General features: G+C 44.4%; 1 long non-coding RNA gene across 1 annotated transcript in view; it reads right to left on the bottom strand.

Annotated features, from left to right (window-relative positions):
- Window positions 1-1,117: 1,117 nt before the first annotated feature.
- LOC146862382 (uncharacterized) overlaps window positions 1,118-9,070 on the bottom strand; it is a 199,370-nt gene continuing 191,417 nt past the window's right edge. The window contains exon 3 of the long non-coding RNA XR_014978120.1: window positions 1,118-2,213. This is a non-coding gene — a long non-coding RNA (uncharacterized LOC146862382). The remainder of the gene's footprint in view (window positions 2,214-9,070) is intronic.

Raw genomic sequence — 9,070 nt, 5'->3', positions numbered from 1 at the left:
AGATGGTAGAACTATACCATCCTTTTACTTTCATAGTACTGTTAATCATTTATATCTTATAGTGTCTAACGGTTGTTGCAGCACATCTATTTTACACCAGAATAACAACTGATTATTGAAAATGCCCAGCTTGTTTTATTCGGTGCATCTCTCTGAGACAGACTAAGTAAGCACAAGTGACTGAGCATAAGGTAGTACATTGGTTCCACAGTCCTGAGGGATCAGGGTTGTCATGTTCTGAGGTTGCCAGAATCTATTCTCTCCTTGGTAAGAGGAGATTATAGTGGCACTGTGAGCTAGCTGATACAGACAGGCTAACGTACCCGGTGGGGGTGCACGGAATCAGTCTGCCACCTGTCCCGCAGTTTATGTTATCCAAACGCACAGATCCTGTATAGGTCATATAGGAACTACACAACATCGTTTTATGGAATCCTTTTGAGTTGCTTCGGAGCAGCAGAGTTGAGAATACTTGACATGGAGTTGATGTAATGATCCGTCAACTCATCCAAAATGTTCATGTTAGGGGGAGGTTTCAGCAGATTCTTGCTCAAATTGGATAGATTGGAGATGTTGATGTGTCTCAGATTACGAGGCAGCTGTTTGTTTTTCAGCGTTTGACCTTGTCTGAGCAATACCTTTTCCAAAATGTGAAAGGAGATTTAAATCATGTGTTCACATACAGTATCTCTGTGTGGGTACGTCATGGAACATGCCTTGAAAGATAGTTGTAGTGAAATGCAATTGCCAAATAGATAGGTTTTTAGACTCACACACTGATTGCTGCCCCTAACCCGCTCACACTTGCAGCATGTACTTGTCATCCCAATGGTGTATGCTTGCTAGTAGCCATGGGTGGGCCCGGCACTTGTGAGATGACTTAAATCACCATTAACATAGACTGCATAACGCCAGTTGAACTTCATACTTGCAAGCTTGAGTAACCACTTGCTAGTCAACCCACAAATAGTGTTTGCCAAATATGTTACACACTCACTGCCTAGCATTGTCAGTGACTGCACAAAACACATGTCACTTTGGTAAGTAGTTGGTGTATATGCCTCACAGAATAGCCAATGGTCAACCTGGTCCTGACTCCTACAGACAGACAACACACTGGGAGTTCTAAGTGCATTTATTTACATGTGCAACCGCTGAAGCAGCATACAGGTAAAGTTCATTGAAAAACAACCCCAAAAGATGTTTAGAGCCAGTGGAAGACCAGACAGAGTCCATGTGGGGAACAGTTCATGAGACATGTGGAAGAGATGAGTCAGGAGGATGACCACAATTTCATTAAGGAGGATCGGTCACATTGACCGTCCACAAATGGTCAAGGTGACCAGGATAAAGTCAAAATGAGGACACTGGCAGAAGATGTTCCCTGGCATCTTCATAAGCACAGGGTAGAGGAGAAACTGGGTATGTGGCACAGATGAATGCTACCGGACACTTTTCCGTTGGAAAGAGGTGCAGTCCACATCTTCCTTCTCTGTTGTGTGCAGTGTCTCCGGTGACAGGGGTGTTGTAGGTGCCACAGCCAAGGGAGGCACACACATATCAGAGGTGAAAGATGTGGAAGATTCATCCATGCCAACACATGAGGCAGCACAGCAGCAAGAAGGATCTGTTGTTTTGCAACACAGCAGCAATGTCATGGTGGTAGACAGCCATGGCAGCAATGTGGGAATCCTGCTTCTGCTCCATGGACTCCAAGATGTTTCTCATTGCCCCCAGCTGGTTGTTCATCTCGCTGGTACCACTTTGGCTGGGCATTTGTACAAACCTCTGCCTCATGACACCAACAATGTCAGCCAGGAACTGCTAGTTGCCACGAAGCGGAAAGTAGGTGCCTCTACTTGGACTGAGGCACCCACAGACTCTCCCTAGGGTGGCCCCCATGGTCTCCATCCCCACCCAGACCTATTCTACCAACTCCTGTTGGACTCCTACTGCAGTATGCTAGAAGGAAATGTGTGGGTCACTGGAGTCTAGGGATCTGGGTGGAATGGCAGGTGGTGCCTGTTGGTTGGTAGATAGGGGATGTTGGGACCCTGTGACATTGTTGACCCTCCCCGTCTACAGAGATGTTGTCCAGATGGAGTCTACGAGTTCTTGGAGAGTGTCCTGGTAGATGGATTGCAGGTTGCCATCCTCCCCATCATCACTGAAGTCCAGAACATCTTGCTGACCAGGACGTTATGGTTCCTCCTCTGCAATGAGATGGAGAAATGTTATTGCTGATCTCTCTTAAATGTTGACATGAGCAATACAGTTGACAATCAAGGTAAGATACATTTCACTATCAGTTCCTCATTGATGCATAGTACACCTGTTATTCAAGGGTATGGATTGCAAATCTCACTGTATTTACCTTAAATATGGCTGGGTCTCAGCATTGTTCTCACTCCCAAGGTGTGCCTACTCTGAGTAGCTAGGTCCTGTCATTGTAGTCAGATTACGATCACTGACGTTCAACCTATTTCATCAAGACTAGAGTTGGTTATCTGCACGGTGTCACACATCGTTATATTCAGACCCATCCACTTGTATGTGTACATGCCTTCTCCTTCCAAGTATAGTCCAATCAGTGGGACAGGGAGCTATGGGTGGAGGTGTAAACCCTACCTCTATTTCTGTAACAGTACCTCCCCAGATACCTTTGGCAGTTCCCGAACGTTTCTCTGGAGACCCTAGTAGAATTCAAGTCTTTCTTATGCAAATTGAGTTAAATTTTACTTGCAAACCTCCATCATTCCCTGATGCTCAATCAAAGGTGGCATTCCTTATCTCCTACCTAATTGGCAGTCTCATTAGTTCGTGAGGATAACGCTATCTTGCATAATTGGAAAGCCTTTGTCAAAGAATTTGAAAAAGTATTTGACCGCAGAGCAGCTACCCTGCCCGCAGATAGGGAGTTATTAGAACTACGTCAAGGCAACCGAGATCTGGTCACCTATTTAACTAATTTCAATCGTCTAGTGTCTGAAACCAAATGGCCTGAAGAAAAAAGAGTCACGTAGGAAGAACTGATTGTGTCTGTACTGTGGCAAAAAAGACCACTTTGTAAAAAAGTGCCCTAGCAAACCAAAGAATAAAACCTTTCAGCCAGCCAGATTCAACTCCAACCCTGACGGGAAACTAACTGGCTCAAACGATATAAAGGGGGCTCTTTTGAGTATTGGGCAAATCCCCTCTGTTCATTCTTCAGATAATGATCGAGTGACTCATTTGACTTTAGACATGCTTCTAGAAATCACTCCCAAAATTAGACATCAATTACTGTACTTCTTGATTCTGGAGCCACAGGTAACTTCGTAGACACAACCTTGGCTCACTACTTATCCTTGCCATGTGAACTGAAGATCAAAAAAGAAATTGTTCAAACTGTTGATGGAAGAGTTTTAACCTCAGGACCAATTACTGAACAAACCAAGGCAATGCAATTGGAATTTACTGTAGCCTCTTTAAAACATATTGAAACCATCTCTTTCAATCTCATTGGTGCCCCTCAATATGGGTTATTTCCAGGAATGCCTTGGCTACAATCACATAACCACAAATAGATTGGGTTCAAAAGAAAATCATTTGACTTTCTGACTTTTGCAAACAACATTGTGTTTTAAGTGATTCAGAACAAAAGAAACGTGTTCAAGTACAGGATTATGCTCTTGCTATCGCAGAAGAGAAGGAAACCAGTTTGCCCAACAGTATGAGAAATATCATGATCTCTTTAATGACAAAGAAGCAGACATCTTACCTCTTCATCGGGCATACGATTGCCAAATTGACTTAATACCTGGGGCCGTGGTTCCTAATTGCCGTATCTATGCCCTGGCCAAAAAAGAGAATGAACACCTGAGAGAATAGCTGGAGAAATACCTGGCCAATGGTTTTATTCGACCCTCTAAATCCCCAGCAGCCTCTCCACTTTTTTTCGTGCCAAAAACCAACGGCGAACTTCGCTCTTGCATAGACTATAGAGCAGTGAACAAAATCACGATTAAGAACAAATACCCACTCCCGTTCATCCCTGTTCTGCTAGACCAAGTAAAATCAGCAGTGGTATACACAAAATTAGATTTAAAAGGTGCGTACCACCTTGTACGCATGAGAGCGGGAGATGTGTGGAAAACGGCATTTAAAACCCGATACAGTCTCTTTGAATATACCGTAACACCGTCTGGTCTGCAACGCCCCAACAGCGTTGGAGTTTTTTCTTAATGACATTTTGGAGAGTTTCTTGACAAGTTCGTCATTGTTTACATTGATGACATTTTGATCTATTCTTCTTCTCACAAGTTACATGAACAACACGTTTTTACGATTTTGGACCAATTTCAAAAACACGGTCTTTACTGCAAACTGAAAAAATGTGACTTCCATGTCACTGAAGTAGAATTCTTGGGGGTTATTTTAACTCTTGGAGGGTTCCAGATGGCACAAAGAAAGATCCAAGCAGTGCTTAATTGGCCAAGTCTGAAAACTGTCCGAGATGTCCAGTGTTTTCTGGGCTTTGCAAATTTTTATCGATGGTTGATTGATAATTTTTTCCAAACTACAGCTCCAATTACTCAACTATTGCGAAATAACATTCTTTTTCAATGGAACTCGGAAGCTCTGAAGGCTTTTGATCAACTTAAAAGAGCTTTTACTACTGCTCCTTTTTTAGTCCATGCTAACCCAGGACAACCATATACCGTACAAGCTGACGCTTCTGACATTGCAATCGGAGCAATCTTATCACAACGAAGTATAACCACAGGCCAGCTGCATCCAGTCGCTTTTATGTCCAAAAAGCTATCTTTGGCTGAAAAGGATTACACAATCGCTGAAAAAGAATCATTTAAAGAATGGAGACATCACTTGCTTGGTGCACGACATACCATCACGGTGTTCACTGATCACCGCAACTTACAATTCATGGAAACAGCTCGAGTACTAACACCTCGTCAATTGCGGTGGATGCTTTTCTTTTCCGAATATGATTTTGTGGTCACATTTCACCCTGGCGTTGACAATAAAAAGGCTGACGCTCTAACCCGTCAAGATTCAACACAACTCCCCCTGACTGAGAGACCACAAGCCATTATTGACCCAGATAATGTTATTTGTATTGTGACTACTGAGACCCTTTTAGACTAGACATAACTTTCCAGTACAAACTTGGAAAGCCTGGTTAACCAAGGAGGCAATTAGACAGATTATCCAAGAATTACCTTTCCATGAAAATGCCTTACTTCTGCCTACAGAACAGTTATGTAAGACAGTATGTGGTTGGCACCACAATCATCCCTGTTCAGGACATCCTGGTAGGTTAAAAAATATAACTGCGATAAAAAGGAATTTTTGGTGGCCAAAATTAACTCAGGATGTTTCACAATTTATTTTATTTTTGTTTAATTTATTTTATTTTATTTTATTTTTATTTATTTTATTTATTTTTATTTAACAATGGGTTGCTGATTGTGAAGTGTGTGCTCGCAATAAAAGTGAACATGGAAAATCCAGAGGTTTGCTACTACCCCTACAAACGCCACGAAGACCATGGGAACACTGTTCAGCAGACTTAATTACTGAATTACCAGCAGATCAGGGTCACACATGTATCCTTGTAATTGTGGATAGCTTCACTAATTTAGGACACTTTGGGGCATGCAAGAAAGTACCTACCTCTAGTGAGTTGGCTAACTTACTTCTTTTTCATGTTGTTCGTTTACATGGCATTCCAAAGAAAATTGTTTCTGACCGCGATACTCAGTTCACTGCTACATTTTGGTCTCAATGGTGTCGAGCTCTGCAAATCTCTCCAGCTCTATCTATAAGTTACCATCCACAGACCGATGGTCAAACTGAGGGACTTAATCAGACTTTAAAACAATATCTTCGTTGTTATGTTTCATCCACAAAAGATTATTGGGTGCATTTACCCTGGTTAGCAGAAATTGCATACAATTCAGCTCATCATTCATCTCTACAAGCCTCTCCCTTCTATTCTACATATGTTTTCCATTCCACCTACTTGCCTGTGGTTCTCCCTGACAACCAAAGCCTGGTCCCATCAATTACATCAGGAGTAAAGCAAATCCAGAAAGTACATTCCTCCATTATGCAACAGCTTGAAAAAGCAAAAGTAGCATACAAATCCTCTGCTGATAAACATCGCAATCCTGGCCCTCGTTATGCAATAGGTGATAATGTATGGCTTTCCACCACAAACATTACTTTCAAGAATAAAAAAGATTTTCATCCCAAGTTCATCGGTCCATATACAATCCTTGGACAAATCAATCCAGTGACATACAGGGTGCAATTACCTCCTCCCCTAAAGATCCACCCTGTTTTTCACACCTCGTTATTGAAACCTGCAACTCAAACTTGCTCTTCTCCCCCATGTCCTTTATCCATCAAGGGACATGCAGAGTTCGAAGTCCGTCGTATTTTAGATTCCAGGCGACAGGGTTCTCTGTTGTGGTATCTGATCTCCTGGAGAGGCTACGGTCCCGAACATGACTCTTGGGAGCCTGCTGCAAATGTGCACGCACCTTGCTTGGTGCGACAGTTCCATGACTCCTACCCTCATCTCATAAACCTGCCCCTAGAGTCCACTTGGGAGGGGGGAGTACTGTCATGGTCACGGGATGTGGTTCTAGGGGCACCTCCAACACTCGCCACGCCTCAGACAGTTTATGCATCGACTCTGTGACAGGATTCATTATCCCTATCCCTTGACCCGCTATTGGTGGTTATGTTGTCGATCTGCTCTCTCCAGAATGTATCACTGACTATTATGGTGCAATTGGCCCTCCAAGTACTTTAACATGTTTGTGCCCACCTTGGTACTTCGACTCTGCAACAAGACTAGTGTCACAACTGCGACTTTGGCAGAACGCGGTATCCAGTTACTCAACATTGTTTCATCTGGTGTATAGACATTGCTTCATCTGATGTGCTTCAAAGAAACAGTTACTTGTTGTGCTTTTAGTGAGGTATTTTTGTTTCCTTTTATTTTGTGCAAAAAGGGCCGGTTCTGAACATTTCTGGTTCTGTTGTGACCACGCCCCCGTGCAACGTCACTGGAGCGTCCCTAGCAGCGTGACATCCATTTTGGGCGGGTCTCTCCTATAAAAGGAGACCACACCCAATGTTACGCACTCGTTATTCCTCAACCTTGCCGGAGCAAGGATCTTCCCGGAGCGAGGAGTTTTTTCTTTGCTTTTTCCTGGATTAGGGCAGGGACTTCCTGGGCAGCTGACGGAGCACAGAGCGAGCGCAACAGAACAGCAGAAGGAGCGGGCTCATCTGAACCTGGGTAAGAACATCCTTTGCTGTACGTTCAGGAAAAAACGTAAGCATTGTATGCATTTGGTAGTGTCACGTTCACGATGATCTTTAAACTCAGGTTATTATATGAATCATAGTATCCGGATCCTTGAGGATAATATTTTTGGGGACATTTCGGTTTCGAACTAGAGACACAAAGTAAAAGCTCAAGGCCTACAAAAAACATTATGTACAAAGTTGCGTGGCAGGTCCCGCATGTTATTTCTTATTACCCAAAATGTCTAGGGAGTAAGAACATTGAAAGACTTTAACCCCTTCGCCGCGGCACGAATTTTGCTGCGGCGCTGGGGGGGTTTGGGGGGTTTGCGGCGCCGCCATGCTCGTAACGGAACCACTCCGTCATGAGCCACGGGCGCGCTGTGCTCATGATGGAGTGGCTCCGTCACGACTCCGCCCACTTGCATTGTTCGCCTGCACAGGCGGGGAATCAGTGCCGCGTGGGCGGAGCGGCCGCCAACGGCCGCAGCATGACGGAACCACTCCGTCATGAGCACACGGCGCCCGTGGCTTATAACGGAGTGGTTCCGTCATGAGCAGGGAAGGGGTTAAAGAAGGAACCTGGTGGGTATCATTCATATTCCTGTTTTATAAATCTACAAATCAAACTGTTTCATCAATGTGCTGAATATACTAAATGTTCTCCTATGTTCTATTTATAGCTTATTTTAAACTCACTTCCTGGCAGAACAATAGGGAAGGAACAGGAGATTATAAGTATATACATATACTCAAGTGAAATCTAAATAGCAATAGATGTTAGAGAAAACTTGTCTAAAGTATTTAATTAATTGTTACAGGTCTCCTTCCCAGCAGTCCCCTTCCCAACACCCTTTCCCCCACCTGGCCACTCTAAAGCTCTGTGTGATAATCACAAGCAGAGATTGGAGCAGCCTGGAGGTGGACCCTTCTAGCATCGCACAAGTCCTGAGGAACTTAGACCTGACAGTAGCTGATCACATCCTGTGGGCCTTACTGGGAGCTTGCTCCCACCCCTCCCACCCCTCCTTTCCCAGATTGAGTTGTCTTTGCACTGGGCTCCATACTGAAGCTCAGAGGACCTGAAGCCAGCCACTTTCTGGGGCACCTCCCAGTACGCAAACAACAGTCAAGGCAAGAGAATGCCACATTCTACCTCAAGGGCTCTGACAGGCCCATGATCATGCCTCTGAGGATTTTGTTGAACCTCTCAACAAGCCCATTGGTATTGGAGTAATAACGAGTGGAGAACTTGTAGGTTACCTCACACTCCTTCAACGTGGCCTTCACGTATGTTGACATGAAGATAGTACCACAGTTTAACACCACCTCCTTGGATAACCCCACATGGGAAAACATCCCCATTAGTGCCCTGGCTACTGCAGGCGCGCTGCTGTCCTGAGAGGGATAACCTCCAGGTACATGGCCCACCAAAACCAGAATGAACCTGTTGCTCATGGCTGTCTTGGGGTCCAGAGGCCTAACAATGTCAATGCCCACACTTTCAAGGGGGGTACCAATGACAGGAAAAAGTTGCAGAGGAGCTTTGTGCTTTCCTCTTGACTTGCCACTCCCCTGGCAGGTAGAACATGAACTGTAGAAAGCATCTGAGGATCTCCTCATCTGGGGCCAACAAAAGTGTGTGACAAGCCTATCAAAGGTCTTATCCTGCCCTGGATGACATGCTCATGAGCCAGCTCAAGTAGGAAGGCCCTGTAGCACAGGGGGGCCTCTAACACATGTGTTGCCC

The sequence above is a fragment of the Triturus cristatus genome, chromosome 2_2 (genome assembly GCF_964204655.1).
Source record: "Triturus cristatus chromosome 2_2, aTriCri1.1, whole genome shotgun sequence".
Classification (NCBI taxonomy): domain Eukaryota; kingdom Metazoa; phylum Chordata; class Amphibia; order Caudata; family Salamandridae; genus Triturus; species Triturus cristatus.
Note: the sequence above shows the minus strand (reverse complement) of the source record. Positions and strands in the feature narration are given on the sequence as shown.